The sequence below is a fragment of the Arachis hypogaea genome, chromosome 8 (assembly GCF_003086295.3).
Source record: "Arachis hypogaea cultivar Tifrunner chromosome 8, arahy.Tifrunner.gnm2.J5K5, whole genome shotgun sequence".
NCBI classification, from domain to species: domain Eukaryota; kingdom Viridiplantae; phylum Streptophyta; class Magnoliopsida; order Fabales; family Fabaceae; genus Arachis; species Arachis hypogaea.
This window is the reverse complement of record NC_092043.1, coordinates 24,745,838-24,763,158: the sequence shown is the minus strand read 5'-3', so window position 1 is coordinate 24,763,158 and position 17,321 is coordinate 24,745,838. Positions and strand designations below refer to the sequence as shown.

General features: G+C 38.5%; 1 long non-coding RNA gene across 1 annotated transcript; it reads right to left on the bottom strand.

Moving 5' to 3' along the window:
• Nucleotides 1-14,105: 14,105 nt before the first annotated feature.
• Nucleotides 14,106-17,045, bottom strand: LOC112706497 (uncharacterized). Its single transcript, XR_011864651.1, has 6 exons — nt 16,523-17,045; nt 15,956-16,061; nt 15,825-15,888; nt 15,406-15,499; nt 14,858-15,279; nt 14,106-14,177 (listed from the first exon to the last, which is right to left on the bottom strand). It is a non-coding gene; the product is annotated as an uncharacterized lncRNA (long non-coding RNA).
• Nucleotides 17,046-17,321: the final 276 nt, after the last annotated feature.

Sequence of the window (17,321 nt, the reverse complement as noted above, 5' to 3'; positions counted from 1 at the left end):
TTAACATGAAAACTAAGGAAGTCAAGTAGTAGGAACAAGAAGAAAACATGTAATTGAACCTAGATCTACGATGGAATTGTCCTAAAAACCCTAATTCTAGAGAGAAGAGGGAGCTTCTCTCTCTAGAAACTATTCCTCATTAGGGAACTCATTGGAGGCCAGTGGACGTCCATTGAGGTCTTCCTTAGTGGCGATCACTACCTCTTCCTCCTCTCCAAATTCGGCCATGTTGATGGCCTTACACTCTCCTTTTGGATTCTCTTCTGTATTGCTTGGAAGAGTACTAGGAGGGAGTTCAGTAACTTTCTTACTCAGCTGACCCACTTGTGCCTCCAAGTTTCTAATGGAGGACCTTGTTTCAGTCATGAAACTTTGAGTGGTTTTGATTAGATCAGAGACCATGGTTACTAAGTCAGAGTGGCTCTGCTTAGAATTCTCTGTCTGTTGCTGAGAAGATGATGGAAAAGGCTTGCCATTGCTAAACCTGTTTCTTCCACTATTATTGTTGTTGAAACCTTTTTGAGGTCTCTGTTGATCCTTCCATGAGAGATTTGGATGATTTCTCCATGAAGGATTATAGGTGTTTCCATAGGGTTCTCCCATGTAATTCACCTCTTCCATTGATGGGTTCTCAGGATCATAAGCTTCTTCTTCAGATGAAGCGTCCTTAGTACTGCCTAGTACAGCTTGCATTCCAGACAGACTTTGAGAAATCATATTGACTTGCTGAGTCAATATTTTGTTCTGAGCCAATATGGCATTCAGAGTATCAATCTCAAGAACTCCTTTCTTCTGATTCGTCCCATTGTTCACAGGATTCCTTTCAGAAGTGTACATAAATTGGTTATTTGCAACCATTTCAATGAGTTCTTGAGCTTCTACAGGCGTCTTCTTCAGATGAAGAGATCCTCCAGCAGAGCTGTCTAATGACATCTTGGACAGTTCAGACAGACCATCATAGAAGATACCTATAATGCTACTCAATTTTTGAGGTGGAAAGAACTTTGCCAAGAAGGCATTGACTAGCTTTTCCCAAGAGTTCAGGCTTTCTTTAGGTTGTGAGTCCAACCATATCCTAGCTCTGTCTCTTACAGCAAAAGGGAATAGCATAAGTCTGTAAACCTCGGGGTCAACCCCATTGGTCTTGACAGTGTCACAGATTTGCAAGAATTCAGCTAAAAACTGATGAGGATCTTCCAATGGAAGTCCATGGAACTTGCAATTCTGTTGCATTAGAGAAACTAATTGAGGCTTAAGCTCAAAGTTGTTTGCTCCAATGGCAGGGATAGAGATACTTCTCCCATAGAAGTCGGGAGTAGGTGCAGTGAAGTCGCCCAGCACCTTCCTTGCATTGTTGGCATTGTTGTTGTTTTTGCCTGCCATGTCTTCTTCTTGTTTGAAGATTTCTGTTAGGTCCTCTACAGAGAGTAGTGCTTTAGCCTCTCTTAGCTTTCGCTTCAAGGTCCTTTCAGGTTCAGAGTCAGCCTCAACAAGAATGCTTTTATCTTTGCTCATGTTCATATGAAAGAGAAGAGAACAAGAAAGTATGGAATCCTCTATGTCACAGGATAGAGATTCCTTGAGGTGTCAGAGGAAAAGAAGAATAGAAGGAGGAGGTAGAAGAATTCGAACTTATCAAGAGGGATAGAGTTCGAATTGTACATTGAGGAGGAGTGTTAGTCCATAAATAGAAGGATGTGAGAAGAGGGGAAGAATTTTTGAAATTAAAGTAAAAGATTTTAAAAGAATTTTGAAAATTGATTGATGATTTTCGAAAACTAAGAGTGGGAAAGAAATTAAGTGATTTTTGAAAAAGATTTTGAAATTAGAAATCAAAAAGATATGATTGAGAATTATTTTAAAAAAGATGTGATTAAGAAGATATGATTGAAAAGATATGATTGAAAAAACAATTTAAAAAGATTTGATTTTTAAAATTAATGACTTGGCTAACAAGAAATTTAAAAGATATGATTCAGACATTAAACCTTTCTCAACAGAAAAGGCAACATACTTGAAATGTTTGAATCAAATCATTAATTGTTAGCAAGTATTTTTGAAAATGAAAAGAAATTGATTTTGAAAATATATGATTGAAAAGATATGATTTGAAAAAGATTTGATTTTGAAAAATTATGGAAACTTGAAAAAAAATCTGAATTAAAAACAAAAGCTTCCCTCTTGTATCATCCTGGCGTTAAACTTCCAGAATGGTATCCATTCTGGCGTTTAACGCCCAAAATGCTACCCCTTTGGGCGTTAAACGCCCAGCCAGGTACCCTGGCTGGCATTTAAACGCCAGTTTTCCTTTCTCACTGGGCGTTTTGAATGCCCAGCTTTTTCTGTGTAATTCCTCTGCTGTATGTTCTGAATCTTCAATTCTCTGTATTATTGATTTGAAAAAACACAAATTAAAAATTTTTTGAATTTTTTTTAATGATGAGGAATAATCAAAATGAAACTAAGATCAACTAAACAATGTATGCAAGACACCAAACTTAGAAGTTTGTATACTATTGATACTAACAAATTCAGAATGCATATGAAAAACAACAAAACACTCAAGACAAGAGAATTTAAAGATCAGAACAAGGAAATAATCAAGAACAACTTGAAGATCAATGAAGAACACAATGCATGCAATTTTTTTTTTGAAAATTAGATGAATGCAATTGACACCAAACTTAAAATTAGACACTAGATTCAAACAAGAAACATAAAACATTTTTTTTTGATTTTATGATTTTATAATTTTTTTGGATTTTTTCGAAAATTATATGGAAAAGAAAATAAAGAGATCACTACAAAAAAAAGGCCTATGGCCACGGTAAAAAACCATGACCATAGCTAGTAAAAAGGGTGACTATAGATCTATGGTCACGGTTTTGGACCTACGGTCACGGTTTTTTACCGTGGTCTATTCTCTCGTGGCTATAGGTCTATGGTCACGGTTTTTTGAGCTATGGTCACGGTTTCAATTTTCAAAATCTGACACTTTAGGCCACGTTTTTTTACCGTGACCATAGGTTAATCTATGGTCAATCTATGGTCAGGGTAAAAAACCGTGACCATAGCCTTATCTATGGTCACGGTTTTCACCGTGACTGATGAGCGGATAATTTGTACGCTTTTTGGCATTGTTTTTAGTATGTTTTTAGTATAATCTAGTTAGTTTTTAGTATATTTTTATTAGTTTTTAGTTAAAATTCACTTTTCTGGACTTTACTATGAGTTGTGTGTTTTTCTATGATTTCAGGTATTTTCTGGCTGAAATTGAGGGACCTGAGCAAAAATCTGATTCAGAGACTGAAGAGGACTGCAGATGCTGTTGGATTCTGACCTCCCTGCACTCGAAGTGAATTTTCTGGAGCTACAGAAGCCCAATTGGCGCGCTCTCAACGGCGTTGGAAAGAAGACATCCTGGGCTTTCCAGCAATATATGATAGTCTATACTTTGCCCAAGATTTGATGGCCCAAACTGGCGTTCAAAGTCACCCTCAGGAATTCCAGCGTTAAACGCCGGAACTGGCACAAGAATGGGAGTTAAACGCCCAAACTGGCATAAAAGCTGGCGTTTAACTCCAAGAAAAGTCTCTACATGAAAATGCTTCAATGCTCAGCCCAAGCACACACCAAGTGGGCCCGGAAGTGGATTTTTATGTCATTTACTCATCTCTGTACACCCTAGGCTACTAGTTCTCTATAAGTAGGACCTTTTACTATTGTATTTTCATCTTTTAATCATACTTTTTATGATTGAACCCTCATTGGGAGGCTGGCCATTCGGCCATGCCTAGACCTTGTTCTTATGTATTTTCAACGGTGGAGTTTCTACACACCATAGATTAAGGTGTGGAGCTCTGCTGTACCTCGAGTATTAATGCAATTACTATTGTTCTTCTATTCAATTCCGCTTGTTCTTGTTCTAAGATATCACTTGTTCTTCAACTTGATGAATGTGATGATCCGTGACACTCATCATCATTCTCACCTATGAACGTGTGACTGACAACCACCTCCGTTCTACCTTCGATTGGGTGAATATCTCTTGGATTCCTGATACACGATGCATGGTTGATCGCCTGACAACCGAGTGCTCGCCTGACAAACGAGCCAGCCATTCCGTGAGATCAGAGTCTTCGTGGTATAGGCTAGAACTGATGGCGGAATTCAAGAGAATCCGGAAGGTCTAACCTTGTCTGTGGTATTCTGAGTAGGATTCAATGATTGAATGACTGTGACGTGCTTCAAACTCCTGAGGGCGGGGCGTTAGTGACAGACGCAAAAGAATCACTAGATTCTATTCCGGCCTGATCGAGAACCGACAGATGGATAGCCGTGCCGTGACAGGGTGCGTTGAACATTTCCACTGAGAGGATGGGAGGTAGCCACTGACAACGGTGAAACCCTTGCTTAAGCTTGCCATGGAAAGGAGTAAGAAGGATTGGATGAAGACAGTAGGAAAGCAGAGAGACGGAAGGGAAGGCATCTTCATACGCTTATCTGAAATTCCTACCAATGAATTACATAAGTATCTCTATCTTTATCTTTATGTTTTATTCGTATATCACCCATATCCATTTGAGTTTGCCTGACTGAGATTTACAAGGTGACCATAGCTTGCTTCATACCAACAATCTCTGTGGGATCGACCCTTACTCGCGTAAGGTTTATTACTTGGACGACCCAGTACACTTGCTGGTTAGTTGTGCGAAGTTGTGTTTATGCCATGGTATTGAGCACCAAGTTTTTGGTTTCATTACCGGGGATTATTTGAGTTGTGAAAAGTATTGATCACAATTTCGCATACCAAGTTTTTGGCGCCGTTGCCGGGGATTGTTGAGTTTGGACAACTGACGGTTCATCTTGTTGCTTAGATTAGGTATTTTTTTTCGGAATTCTTGAAGATGAATTCTAAAGTTTCATGATGATTTGTTGAAGTCTGGCTGGCTGTGAAGCCATGTCTAATTTCATTGGACCGAGGTTTCAACTTATCATCACAAGAGCTTGTTGATTTCTATCAATCTTGCTTTTAGAGCAGTGATCTGCTAAGGCTTGGCTGGCCTTTGGCCATGTCTAGTGTTTTGGACCGAAGCTTTCTTTGAAAGCTTGGCTGGCTGTGAAGCCATGTCTAATTCCTGGACCGGAGTCTTAGACTAAACATTGCATGATTCCTGGATTTCTCATTAAGAATTTTGATACTTTTATTTTCTTTTCCACTTAATTTTCGAAAAAAAAAAGCACAAAAAAAATTTACAAAATCATGAAAACCAAAAATATTGTATGTTTCTTGTTTGAGTCTAGTGTCTCATTTTTAGTTTGGTGTCAATTGCTTGCATTCATTCATGTGTCTTAAGGATCTTCAAGTAATTCTTGATGACTTCTTGCTCTGATATTTGAATTCTCTTGACTTGAGTGTTTATGTGTCTCATGTGCATTTTCATTAGTGTCAGTAGTATACAAACTGCTAAGTTTGGTGTCTTGCATGCATTGTTATTTGATTTTAGTTGCATTTTGATTATTCCTCATTATTAAAAATCCAAAAATATTTTTAATTTGTGTCTTTTCAAGTCAATAATACAGAGAATTGAAGATTCAGAACATACAGCAGAGGAATTGCACAGAAAAAGCTGGGCGTTCAAAACGCCCAGTGAAGAAGGATAGACTGGCGTTTAAACGCCAGCCAGGGTACCTGGTTGGGCATTTAACGCCCAAAAGGGTAGTATTTTGGGCGTTAAACGCCAGAATGTGCACCATTCTGGGCGTTTAACGCCAGGATGGCACAAGAGGGAAGATTTTGTTTTCAATGCAAATTTTTTTCAAGTTTTCAAAATTTTTCAAAATCAAATCTTCTTCAAATCATATCTTTTCAATCAAATCTTTTTCAAAATCAATTTCTTTTTATTTTTTAAAAAATACTTGCTATCAATTAATCATTTGATTCAACATATCAAGAATGTTGCCTTTTCTGTTGAGAAAGGTTTAATGTTTGAATCATATCTTTTCTTGATAGCCAAGTCATTAATTTTAAAATCAAATCTTTTTAAAATGTCTTTCAAATCATATCTTCTCAATCACATTATTTTAAAACTAATCATATCTTCTTAACCACATCTTTTTCAAGATAGATTTCAATCAAATCTTTTCGATTTCTAATTTCAAAATCTTTTTCAAAAATCACTTGATTTCTTTTCCACTCTTGGTTTTCGAAAATCAATTAGTGTTTTTCAAAAATGTTTTCAAAATCTTTGACTTAATTTTCGAAAATTACTTCTCTTCTTCTCACATCTTTCTATTTATGGACTAACACTATTCCTTAATGCAAAATTCGAACTCCATCTTCTTTGATAAGTTCAAATTTTCTACTTCTGCCTTCTATTTTTCTTTTCCTCTGACACCTCAAGGAATCTCTATACTGTGATATAGAGGATTCCACATTTTCTTGTTCTCTTCTCTTTCATATGAGCAGGAGCAGAGACAAAAGCATTCTTGTTGAGGCTGATCCTGAACCTGAAAGAACCTTGAAGCGGAAGCTAAGAGAAGCTAAGGCACAATTCTCTGTAGAGGACCTAACAGAAATCTTCAAAGAAGAAGAACTCATGGCAGCCGAAAACAACAACAATGCCAACAATGCAAGGAAAGTGCTGGGTGACTTTACTGCACCTACTCCCGACTTCTATGGGAGAAGCATCTCTATCCCTGCCATTGGAGCAAACAACTTTGAGCTTAAGCCTCAATTAGTTTCTCTAATGCAACAGAATTGCAAGTTCCATGGACTTCCATTGGAAGATCCTCATCAGTTCTTAGCTGAATTCTTGCAAATCTGTGACACTGTCAAGACTAATGGGGTCGACTCTGAGGTCTACAGACTTATGCTATTCCCTTTTGCTGTAAGAGACAGGGCTAGGACATGGTTGGACTCACAACCTAAGGAAAGCCTGGACTCTTGGGAAAAGCTAGTCAATGCCTTCTTGGCAAAGTTCTTTCCACCTCAAAAATTGAGTAAGCTTAGAGTGGAAGTCCAAACCTTCAGACAGAAGGAAGGAGAATCCCTCTATGAAGCTTGGGAAAGATACAAACAATTAATCAGAAAGTGTCCCTCTGACATGCTTTCTAAATGGAGCATCATAGGTATCTTCTATGATGGTCTCTCTGAACTATCCAAGATGTCTTTGGATAGCTCTGCTGGAGGCTCTCTTCATCTGAAGAAGACGCCTACAGAAGCTCAAGAGCTAATTGAAATGGTTGCAAATAACCAATTCATGTACACTTCTGAAAGGAATCCTGTGAACAATGGGACTAGTCAGAAGAAAGGAGTTCTTGAGATTGACACTCTGAATGCCATATTGGCTCAGAACAAAATATTGACTCAACAAGTCAATATGATTTCTCAAGGTCTGTCTGGAATGCAAAATGCACCAAGCAGTACTAAGGAGGCTTCATCTGAGGAAGAAGCTTATGATCCTGAGAACCCTTCAATGGAAGAGGTGAATTACATGGGAGAACCCTATGGAAACACCTATAATCCTTCATGGAGAAATCATCCAAATTTCTCATGGAAGGATCAACAGAGACCTCAACAAGGTTTCAATAATAATAATGGTGGAAGAAACAGGTTTAGCAATAGCAAGCCTTTTCCATCATCTTCTCAGCAACAGACAGAGAGTTCTAAGCAGAACACCTCTGACTTAGCAACCATGGTCTCTGATCTAATCAAAACCACTCAAAGTTTCATGACTGAAACAAGGTCCTCCATTAGAAATTTGGAGGAACAAGTGGGTCAGCTGAGCAAGAAAATTACTGAACTCCCTCCTAGTACTCTTCCAAGCAATACAGAAGAAAATCCAAAAGGAGAGTGCAAAGCCATCAACATGGCCGAATTTGGAGAGGAGGAAGAGGCAGTGAACGCCACTGAGGAAAGCCTCAATGGACGTCCACTGGCCTCTAATGAGTTCCCCAATAAGGAACCATGGGCATCTGAGGCTCAAAATGAGACCATAGAGATTCCATTGAATTTACTTCTGCCATTCATGAGCTCTGATGAGTATTCTTCCTCTAAAGAGGATGAGTATGTCACTGAAAAGCAAGTTGCTAAATACCTTGGAGCAATCATGAAGCTAAATGACAAGTTATTTGGAAATGAGACTTGGGAGGATGAACCCCCTTTGCTCACCAAAGACCTGGATGACTTGTCTAGGCAGAAATTACCTCAAAAGAGACAATATCCTGGGAAGTTTTCAATACCTTGTACCATAGGCACCATGACCTTCAAGAAGGCCTTGTGTGACTTAGGGTCAAGTGTAAACCTCATGCCTCTCTCTGTAATGGAGAAGCTAGGGATCTTTGAGGTACAAGCTGCAAAAATCTCACTAGAGATGGCAGACAACTCAAGAAAACAAGCTTATGGACTTATAGAGGATGTTCTGGTAAAGGTTGAAGACCATTACATCCCTACTGATTTCATAGTTCTTGAGACTGGGAAGTGCATGGATGAATCCATCATCCTTGGCAGACCCTTCCTAGCCACAGCAAAGGCTGTGATTGATGTTGATAGAGGAGAGTTGATCATTCAAGTGAATGAAGAATCCTTGGTGTTTAAGGCCCAAGGATATCCCTCTGTCACCATGGAGAGGAAGCATGAAGAGCTTCTCTCAAAACAGAGCCAAACAGAGCCCCCACAGTCAAACTCTAAGTTTGGTGTTGGGAGGCCACAACCAAATCCTAAGTTTGGTGTTGAACCCCCACATTCAAACTCTAAGTTTGGTGTTGGGAGGTTTCAACATTGCTCTGAGTATCTGTGAGGCTCCATGAGAGTCCTCTGTCAAGCTACTGACATTAAAGAAGCGCTTGTTGGGAGGCAACCCAATGTTATATTTTATATATTTTTCTTTGTTATTTTATATTTTTTTTTTGTAGGTTGATGATCATGAGAAGTCACAAAATCAATGAAAAAAGCAAAAACAGAATGAAAAACAGAAAGAAAAACAGCACACCCTGGAGGAGAGCGTACTGGCGTTTAAACGCCAGTAAGGCTAGCTGTTGGGCGTTTAACGCCCAGTCTGGCACCATTCTGGGCGTTTAACGCCAGAAAGGGGCACCAGACTGGCGTTAAACGCCAGAAAAGGGCAAGAAGCTGGCGTTAAACGCCAGAAATGGGCACCAGCCCGGTGTTTAACGCCAGAATTGGCTAAAAACGCATTTTTGCTTGCCATTTGGTGCAAGGATGACTTTTCCTTGACACCTCAGGATCTGTGGACCCCACAGGATCCCCACCTACCCTACCACTCACTCTCTCTTCTTCACCCATTCACCAATCACCTCAACACCTCTTCCCCAAAAACCCTTCACCTATCAAATCCCATCTTTCTCTTCACCACTCACATCCATCCTTCATCAAACCCCACCTACCTCACCATTCAAATTCAAACCACTTTCCCACCCAAACCCACCCATACATGGCCGAACATCACCCTTCCCCCTCTCCTATATTAACCCATCTTCACTCCTTCATTTTCACACAACCTAAACACCACTTCTTCCCTTCTTGGCTGAACACAAAGCCATTCCATTCTTTCTCATTTCTTCTTCTTTTACTCTCTTCTTCCTTCTTTTGCTCGAGGACGAGCAAACCTTTTAAGTTTGGTGTGGAAAAAGCATTGCTTTTTGTTTTTCCATAACCATTTATGGCATCCAAGGCCGGAGAAACCTTTAAAAAGAGGAAAGGGAAGGCAAAAGCTTCTACCTTCGAGTCATGGGAGATGGAGAGATTCATCTCAAGGGTGCATCAAAACCACTTCTATGAAGTTGTGGCCTTGAAGAAGGTGATCCCCGAGGTCCCTTTTTCACTCAAAAAGAGTGAATATCCGGAGATCCGACATGAGATCCGAAGAAGAGGTTGGGAAGTTCTTACCAACCCCATTCAACAAGTCGGAATCTTAATGGTTCAAGAGTTCTATGCCAATGCATGGATCACCAAGAACCATGACCAAAGTATGAACCCGGATCCAAAGAATTGGCTTACTATGGTTCGGGGGAAATACTTGGTATTTAGTCCGGAAATTGTAAGGATGGCATTCAACTTGCCCATGATGCAAGGAGATGAACACCCTTACACTAGAAGGGTCAACTTTGATCAAAGGTTGGACCAAGTCCTCACAGTCATATGTGAAGAGGGCGCCCAATGGAAGAGAGATTCAAGAGGGAAGCCGGTTCAATTGAGAAGGCATGACCTCAAACCCGTGGCTAGAGGATGGTTGGAGTTCATCCAACGCTCAATCATTCCCACTAGCAACCGGTCCAAAGTTACCATAGACCGGGCTATCATGATTCATAGCATCATGATTGGAGAAGAAATATAAGTTCATGAGGTTATAGCTCAAGAACTCTATAAGGTGGCGGACAAGTCCTCTACCTTGGCAAGGTTAGCCTTTCCTCATCTCATTTGTCACCTCTGTTATTCAGTTGGAGTTGACATAGAGGGAGACATCCCTATTGATGAGGACAAGCCCATCACTAAGAAGAGGATGGAGCACACAAGAGACCCCACTCATCATTAGATCCCTGAGATTCCTCAAGGGATGCACTTTCCTCCACAAAACTATTGGGAGCAACTAAACACCTCCCTAGGAGAATTGAGTTCCAACATGGGACAACTAAGGGTGGAGCACCAAGAACACTCCATCATCCTCCATGAAATTAGAGAAGATCAAAGAATCATGAGAGAGGAGCAACAAAGACAAGGAAGAGACATTGAGGAGCTCAAGCACTCCATAGGATCTTCAAGAGGAAGAAAGAGCCGCCATCACTAAGGTGGACCCGTTCTTTAATTTCCTTGTTCTTTATTTTTCTGTTTTTCGAATTTTTTAGTGCTTATGTTTATCTATGTTTGTGTCTTGTGATCATTAGTGTCTTAGTGTCTATGCCTTAAAGTTATGAATGTCCTATGAATCCATCACCTCTCTTAAATAAAAAATGTGTGCTTAATTGAAAAAGAGAAGAATTGCATGAATTTTGAATTTTATAACAGTTTAATTATTTTGATGTGGTGGCAATACATTTGTTTTCTGAATGTATGCTTAAACAGTGCATATGTCTTTTGAATTTGTGGTTCATGAATGTTGGCTCTTGAAAGAATGATGAAAAAGGAGACATGTTACTGAGGATCTGAAAAATCATTAAAATGATTCTTGAAGCAAGAAAAAGTAGTGATTCAAAAAAAAATTCGAAAAAAAGAAAGAAAAAGAAAGAAATAGAGTTGTGATCCAAGGCAAAAAGAGTGTGCTTAAGAACCCTGGACACCTCTAATTGGGGACGTTAGCAAAGCTGAGTCACAATCTGAAAAGGTTCACCCAATTATGTGTCTGTGGCATGTATGTATCCGGTGGTAATACTGGAAGACAGAGTGCTTTGGGCCACAGCCAAGACTCAATAAGTAGCTGTGTTCAAGAATCATCATACTTAACTAGGAGAATCAATAACACTATCTGGATTCTGAGTTCCTAAAGAAGCCGATCATTCTGAATTTCAAAGGATAGAGTGAGATGCCAAAACTATTCAGAGGCAAAAAGCTAAAAGCCCCGCTCATCTAGTTAATACTGATCTTCATAGATGTTTTTGGAATTCATTGCATATTCTCTTCTTTTTATCTTATTTGATTCTCAGTTGCTTGAGGACAAGCAACAATTTAAGTTTGGTGTTGTGATGAGCGGATAATTTGTACGCTTTTTGGCATTGTTTTTAGTATGTTTTTAGTATAATCTAGTTAGTTTTTAGTATATTTTTATTAGTTTTTAGTTAAAATTCACTTTTCTGGACTATACTATGAGTTTGTGTGTTTTTCTGTGATTTCAGGTATTTTCTGGCTGAAATTGAGGGACCTGAGCAAAAATCTGATTCAGAGACTGAAGAGGACTGCAGATGCTGTTGGATTCTGACCTCCCTGCACTCGAAGTGGATTTTCTGGAGCTACAGAAGCCCAATTGGCGCGCTCTCAACGGCGTTGGAAAGTAGACATCCTGGGCGTTCCAGCAATATATGATAGTTTATACTTTTCCCAAGATTTGATGGCCCAAACCGGCGTTCAAAGTCACCCTCAGGAATTCCAGCGTTAAACGCCGAAACTGGCACAAGAATGGGAGTTAAACGCCCAAACTGGCATAAAAGCTGGCGTTTAACTCCAAGAAAAGTCTCTACACGAAAATGCTTCAATGCTCAGCCCAAGCACACACCAAGTGGGCCCGGAAGTGGATTTTTATGTCATTTACTCATCTCTGTACACCCTAGGCTACTAGTTCTCTATAAGTAGGACCTTTTACTATTGTATTTTCATCTTTTAATCATACTTTTTATGATTGAACCCTCATTGGGAGGCTGGCCATTCGGCCATGCCTAGACCTTGTTCTTATGTATTTTCAACGGTGGAGTTTCTACACACCATAGATTAAGGTGTGGAGCTCTGCTGTACCTCGAGTATTAATGCAATTACTATTGTTCTTCTATTCAATTCCGCTTGTTCTTGTTCTAAGATATCACTTGTTCTTCAACTTGATGAATGTGATGATCCGTGACACTCATCATCATTCTCACCTATGAACGTGTGACTGACAACCACCTCCGTTCTACCTTCGATTGGGTGAATATCTCTTGGATTCCTGATACACGATGCATGGTTGATCGCCTGACAACCGAGTGCTCGCCTGACAAACGAGCCAGCCATTCCGTGAGATCAGAGTCTTCATGGTATAGGCTAGAACTGATGGCGGCATTCAAGAGAATCCGGAAGGTCTAACCTTGTCTGTGGTATTCTGAGTAGGATTCAATGATTGAATGATTGTGACGTGCTTCAAACTCCTGAGGGCGGGGCGTTAGTGACAGACGCAAAAGAATCACTGGATTCTATTCCGGCCTGATCGAGAACCGACAGATGGATAGCCGTGTCGTGACAGGGTGCGTTGAACATTTCCACTGAGAGGATGGGAGGTAGCCACTGACAACGGTGAAACCCTTGCTTAAGCTTGCCATGGAAAGGAGTAAGAAGGATTGGATGAAGACAGTAGGAAAGCAGAGAGACGGAAGGGAAGGCATCTTCATACGCTTATCTGAAATTCCTACCAATGAATTACATAAGTATCTCTATCTTTATCTTTATGTTTTATTCGTATATCACCCATATCCATTTGAGTTTACCTGACTGAGATTTACAAGGTGACCATAGCTTGCTTCATACCAACAATCTCTGTGGGATCGACCCTTACTCGCGTAAGGTTTATTACTTGGACGACCCAGTACACTTGCTGGTTAGTTGTGCGAAGTTGTGTTTATGCCATGGTATTGAACACCAAGTTTTTGGTTTCATTACCGGGGATTATTTGAGTTGTGAAAAGTATTGATCACAATTTCGCATACCAGTGACCATAGTCTCTATGGTCACCCCTCCTTAAAACTGTGACCATAGATAAGGCTATGGTCACGGTTTTCACCGTGGCCATAGCCTCTATGGTCACCCTTCCTTAAAACCGTGACCATAGCCCTATCTATGGTCACGGTTTTTCACCGTGGCCATAGACTTTATGGTCACCCTCCTTAAAACCGTGACCATAGCCTATCTATGGTCACGGTTTTTTACCGTGGCCATAGCCTCTATGGTCACCCCTCCTTAAAACCGTGACCATAGATAGGGCTATGGTCATGGTTTTTCACCGTGACCATAGACTCTATGGTCACCCTCCTTAAAACCGTGACCATAGCCCTATCTATGGTCACAATTTTTCGCTGTGACCATAGCCTTATCTATAGTCACCCTATTTTAAAACTGTGATCATAATTTATTCTGTTTTTTTAGATTTATTTTTTTAAAGCATAATCAGATCCCAAAATTATGATAATCACAAAATAAGTCTAAAAAGAAAAAATTCAATAAATCTAAATCATAAAATTTACATTATAAACTATATATTTTTTTAGTCCAAACAAGACAAATTAAAATATGGTATAATTTATCCATTACATGTAATACCAGGTAGAAGCTATTAAAAAAATTACAAAAGACATCAAAATATTATACTGTGAAAACAAAAATATTCTCTAATATAGTACATATTCTTCTCATCCTTTGAAAACCAAAAGAAAAATTCTTCTCTAATTTGTTCGCTCATCTTGTAATGTTTTTCACTTGAAACCTAAAAAAAATTGAACAATTGATAGAAATTAGTTAGAACATGACAAATTACATTAAAAAAACACACAAGCACATTAGAGTATTGGACACACAAGATCTGGAAAATCTGAAACAGTTGATCGCTTTGTTTGACTTTGAAGCAGACAGCAGATTCAATGCATGTTTGATTTTTGTAAACTAATTAATTAAGACTATATAAGAACGTTTATAGTTGTTAATAAAATATATATCAAGATAGAGATAGTGTTAAATTATACTCAGTTATGCTTACAATAAAAGACCAAGAATTTAATACATGTTCAAGGGAAAACTCGAACACAATTGTTAATGTTGCAGTAACATGACCATGAGTCTACAGTTTTAACATTTCTCAAATAACTAGTCACCTATTAGCTAAGTACAAGTTCAAATTGATCTAAACCTCATGCAATTTCTAAGGTGCAGACTTAACTCCCAACGAATAATTGCTTACTTCCCTATACATCGCTCGGATTATTTTCTTTAACACCTAAAAATATAGAAAACTTTCAAATATAATAAATAATAAAATATATTCAATTTAACCAATTTTCTACTCAGAAGAAAATCGAATATACTTAACCAATACAACACAACCATTGAAGCTAAAGACTTCGATTAATTAAAGGAAAAGGGCTAGAAAAAGAGAACAGAGAATGATACCTTCACTTTCAGCAAGGTCAGCTACTATCTTGAAGAATTCCAAGCCTTTGATGAAAGTCTTTACTTTCCATGTCCTCTTCGATTTTATTATATCACAGTTATATGTTCTCCATTATTGTTTTTCATAAAAAGGAAATAATTGTGTGCAGTTATATACAAGTGAACATAATTCCTCCATTGAGAATCAAACAACGTTCCCAAGATAACCACTAATTTGGAGGCAATTTGAAAGAATTTATGCTCACAAACTTACTGACCTCTATTTTCTTTAACTTCATGTAAATCTTATCCTGTTAACTAGTTCTAATTATCAGAAGATGATCATGATTCTTGAAGAAATCTCAATTCTCGGCACTCAGCAGATATTGCAAGTCACTACAAATTGGTTTTCACTATTCCACATGATAAGAGATTCATGCATTCTATAGCAAAACACATGATCAATTAATACTTTCATGATGACAACAATAACAATAATAATAAAACAATAACAACAACAACAAATAAATAAAAGAAAGTGGTGTGAGAAAGCTCAAGACTTGACATACTCATCATTTCCAAGTTCTCAATCTGTTTCTTCAGCTGTTCAGGATCTTTCTTAAGAATTTTCACTTCCCTCACCTTCTTCCTTTCCTTCTTATTCTATTAAGCAAAAACAAAAGAACAAATAATTATAACTCAATTAAAATAAATAAGTAAGCAAGAACTTCGTAATAACAAAAATCTCAGTAGATAAAGCTGGGTTTCATTGAAGCAGCTACTAGGGTTAGAAAGAAATACCCCTATGTCTATCATCATGACTTCCCCTTCAATTTGTACAGTGGCTACTTGCATTATAGTTTTTCAACTAATTAGGGTACATATTGAAAAAAAAATATGAGAAAAGAGTGAAGAATTACCCTTTTCAATTCCATAACCTTATGTAAAGATACCTCAAAATTTTATATATATTAACAAATAAATATACCTTTATCTTCAAGCTTATCCCAATCTTCATCCCAGTCAACACCTTTATGAAATCCTCTCTAAACCTTGAACAAATCAAACACGTTACTCATTATTAACATACACACATTAATTGATTCTATTCTTTTTCACCTTGCACAGCATCTAGTTGATCAGGTGTGCAATTGCTTATGTCATCCCTGCAGTTTTGCCAGCTGCCGTGTGGCTCCGCTATGCCCGGTATCAAAATATTTTTAATCTAAATCAACATCACACAGATAATGCTAAGATCATTCAAATAAATCTTCCTACTATGATCAGCAATGTAACAGAATAATATAATACTCAACCACTTAGAGATAAAACGACAAATACCTAAAGACTAGAGTTATCAAAATTTAGGATCTGGTTGTTACAGATTATTCCGTTATCCATTATATAAAACTATAGATCTCACTTTCATAAAATTGACAGCAATAAGAAATTGAATACTAGGTAAAAACAAATCATATGGTGACTAAATTTCAGATGTTCATTCAGAAAAGGAAGAAACGGCATGCCTCATAAGATTGTCTAAATGGGAGCAGGACTTATAAAATTGCATGATCTAGTTATCCACAACAAAGATGAATATATCACTAGCACAAAATATAGTGTGTAAGAGATTCTTTTTTATTATTGTTATTTATATATTTTAAAAGGAAAGTGAAAAACGAATACCTGAAAAATCAGGAAACTAAGAAGTAAGAAGCTCCCCAACGAATACAAGAAGTATGGTGATGTTGGGGGTAGAATTTACGGCAGAAACCCCCAAAGGAAAAGAGGCGGAATTTGAGGAGAAGCAGTAGCCCTGGTGGCCCTGGCAGCAAGGACCCGACACCGATTCACCTCCAGGGACGGCGAGCTCCACCGGTGGCGACTGGGTGCGGTGGTGGTGACGAAAATCGGCTCCCCTTCTCTCACTGGCTTCCATCAATCTCTCTCAGCGATGCTCTCCTCCTCTTCTCTCACGCTGGCTTTCTCTCTTTCTCTTCTTGTCTGCAGTAGCGCTGACGAGGAACCCAGCAGCGACAACGAGCGACGGCCCGTGATGAGAGCGGCGACAGCTCCACGGCGATGAGCTGGGCGCGACGCCGGCACGCTCTTCTCCCTCTCCTTCCCTGGCCTTCTTCTTCCCCCTCGAGCTCCCCCTGTTTCTCGTTTCCTTCCCTTTCTGAATGTGTGTGTGCGTTGTGTTTTGAGTTAGGGATTGGGGAATTAGGGTTTTATTTAGGAATTTTAGAGTAACAATTTTATAAAATATTTGTGATAGAATAATAATCTAGAATTTAAATATAATATTGTAAGGATTATTTTTAGAATAGATAAAATTTTATTTATCAAGATATCTTTGAGTTTAAATAATTATTTCTAATTTAAATTATAAAGTAAACATACTAATTATAATTATATTTTATAAACTACGGTTAAATTTAAAATATCAATTACCTAAATTAAATTATATGACCTTTCATTATTT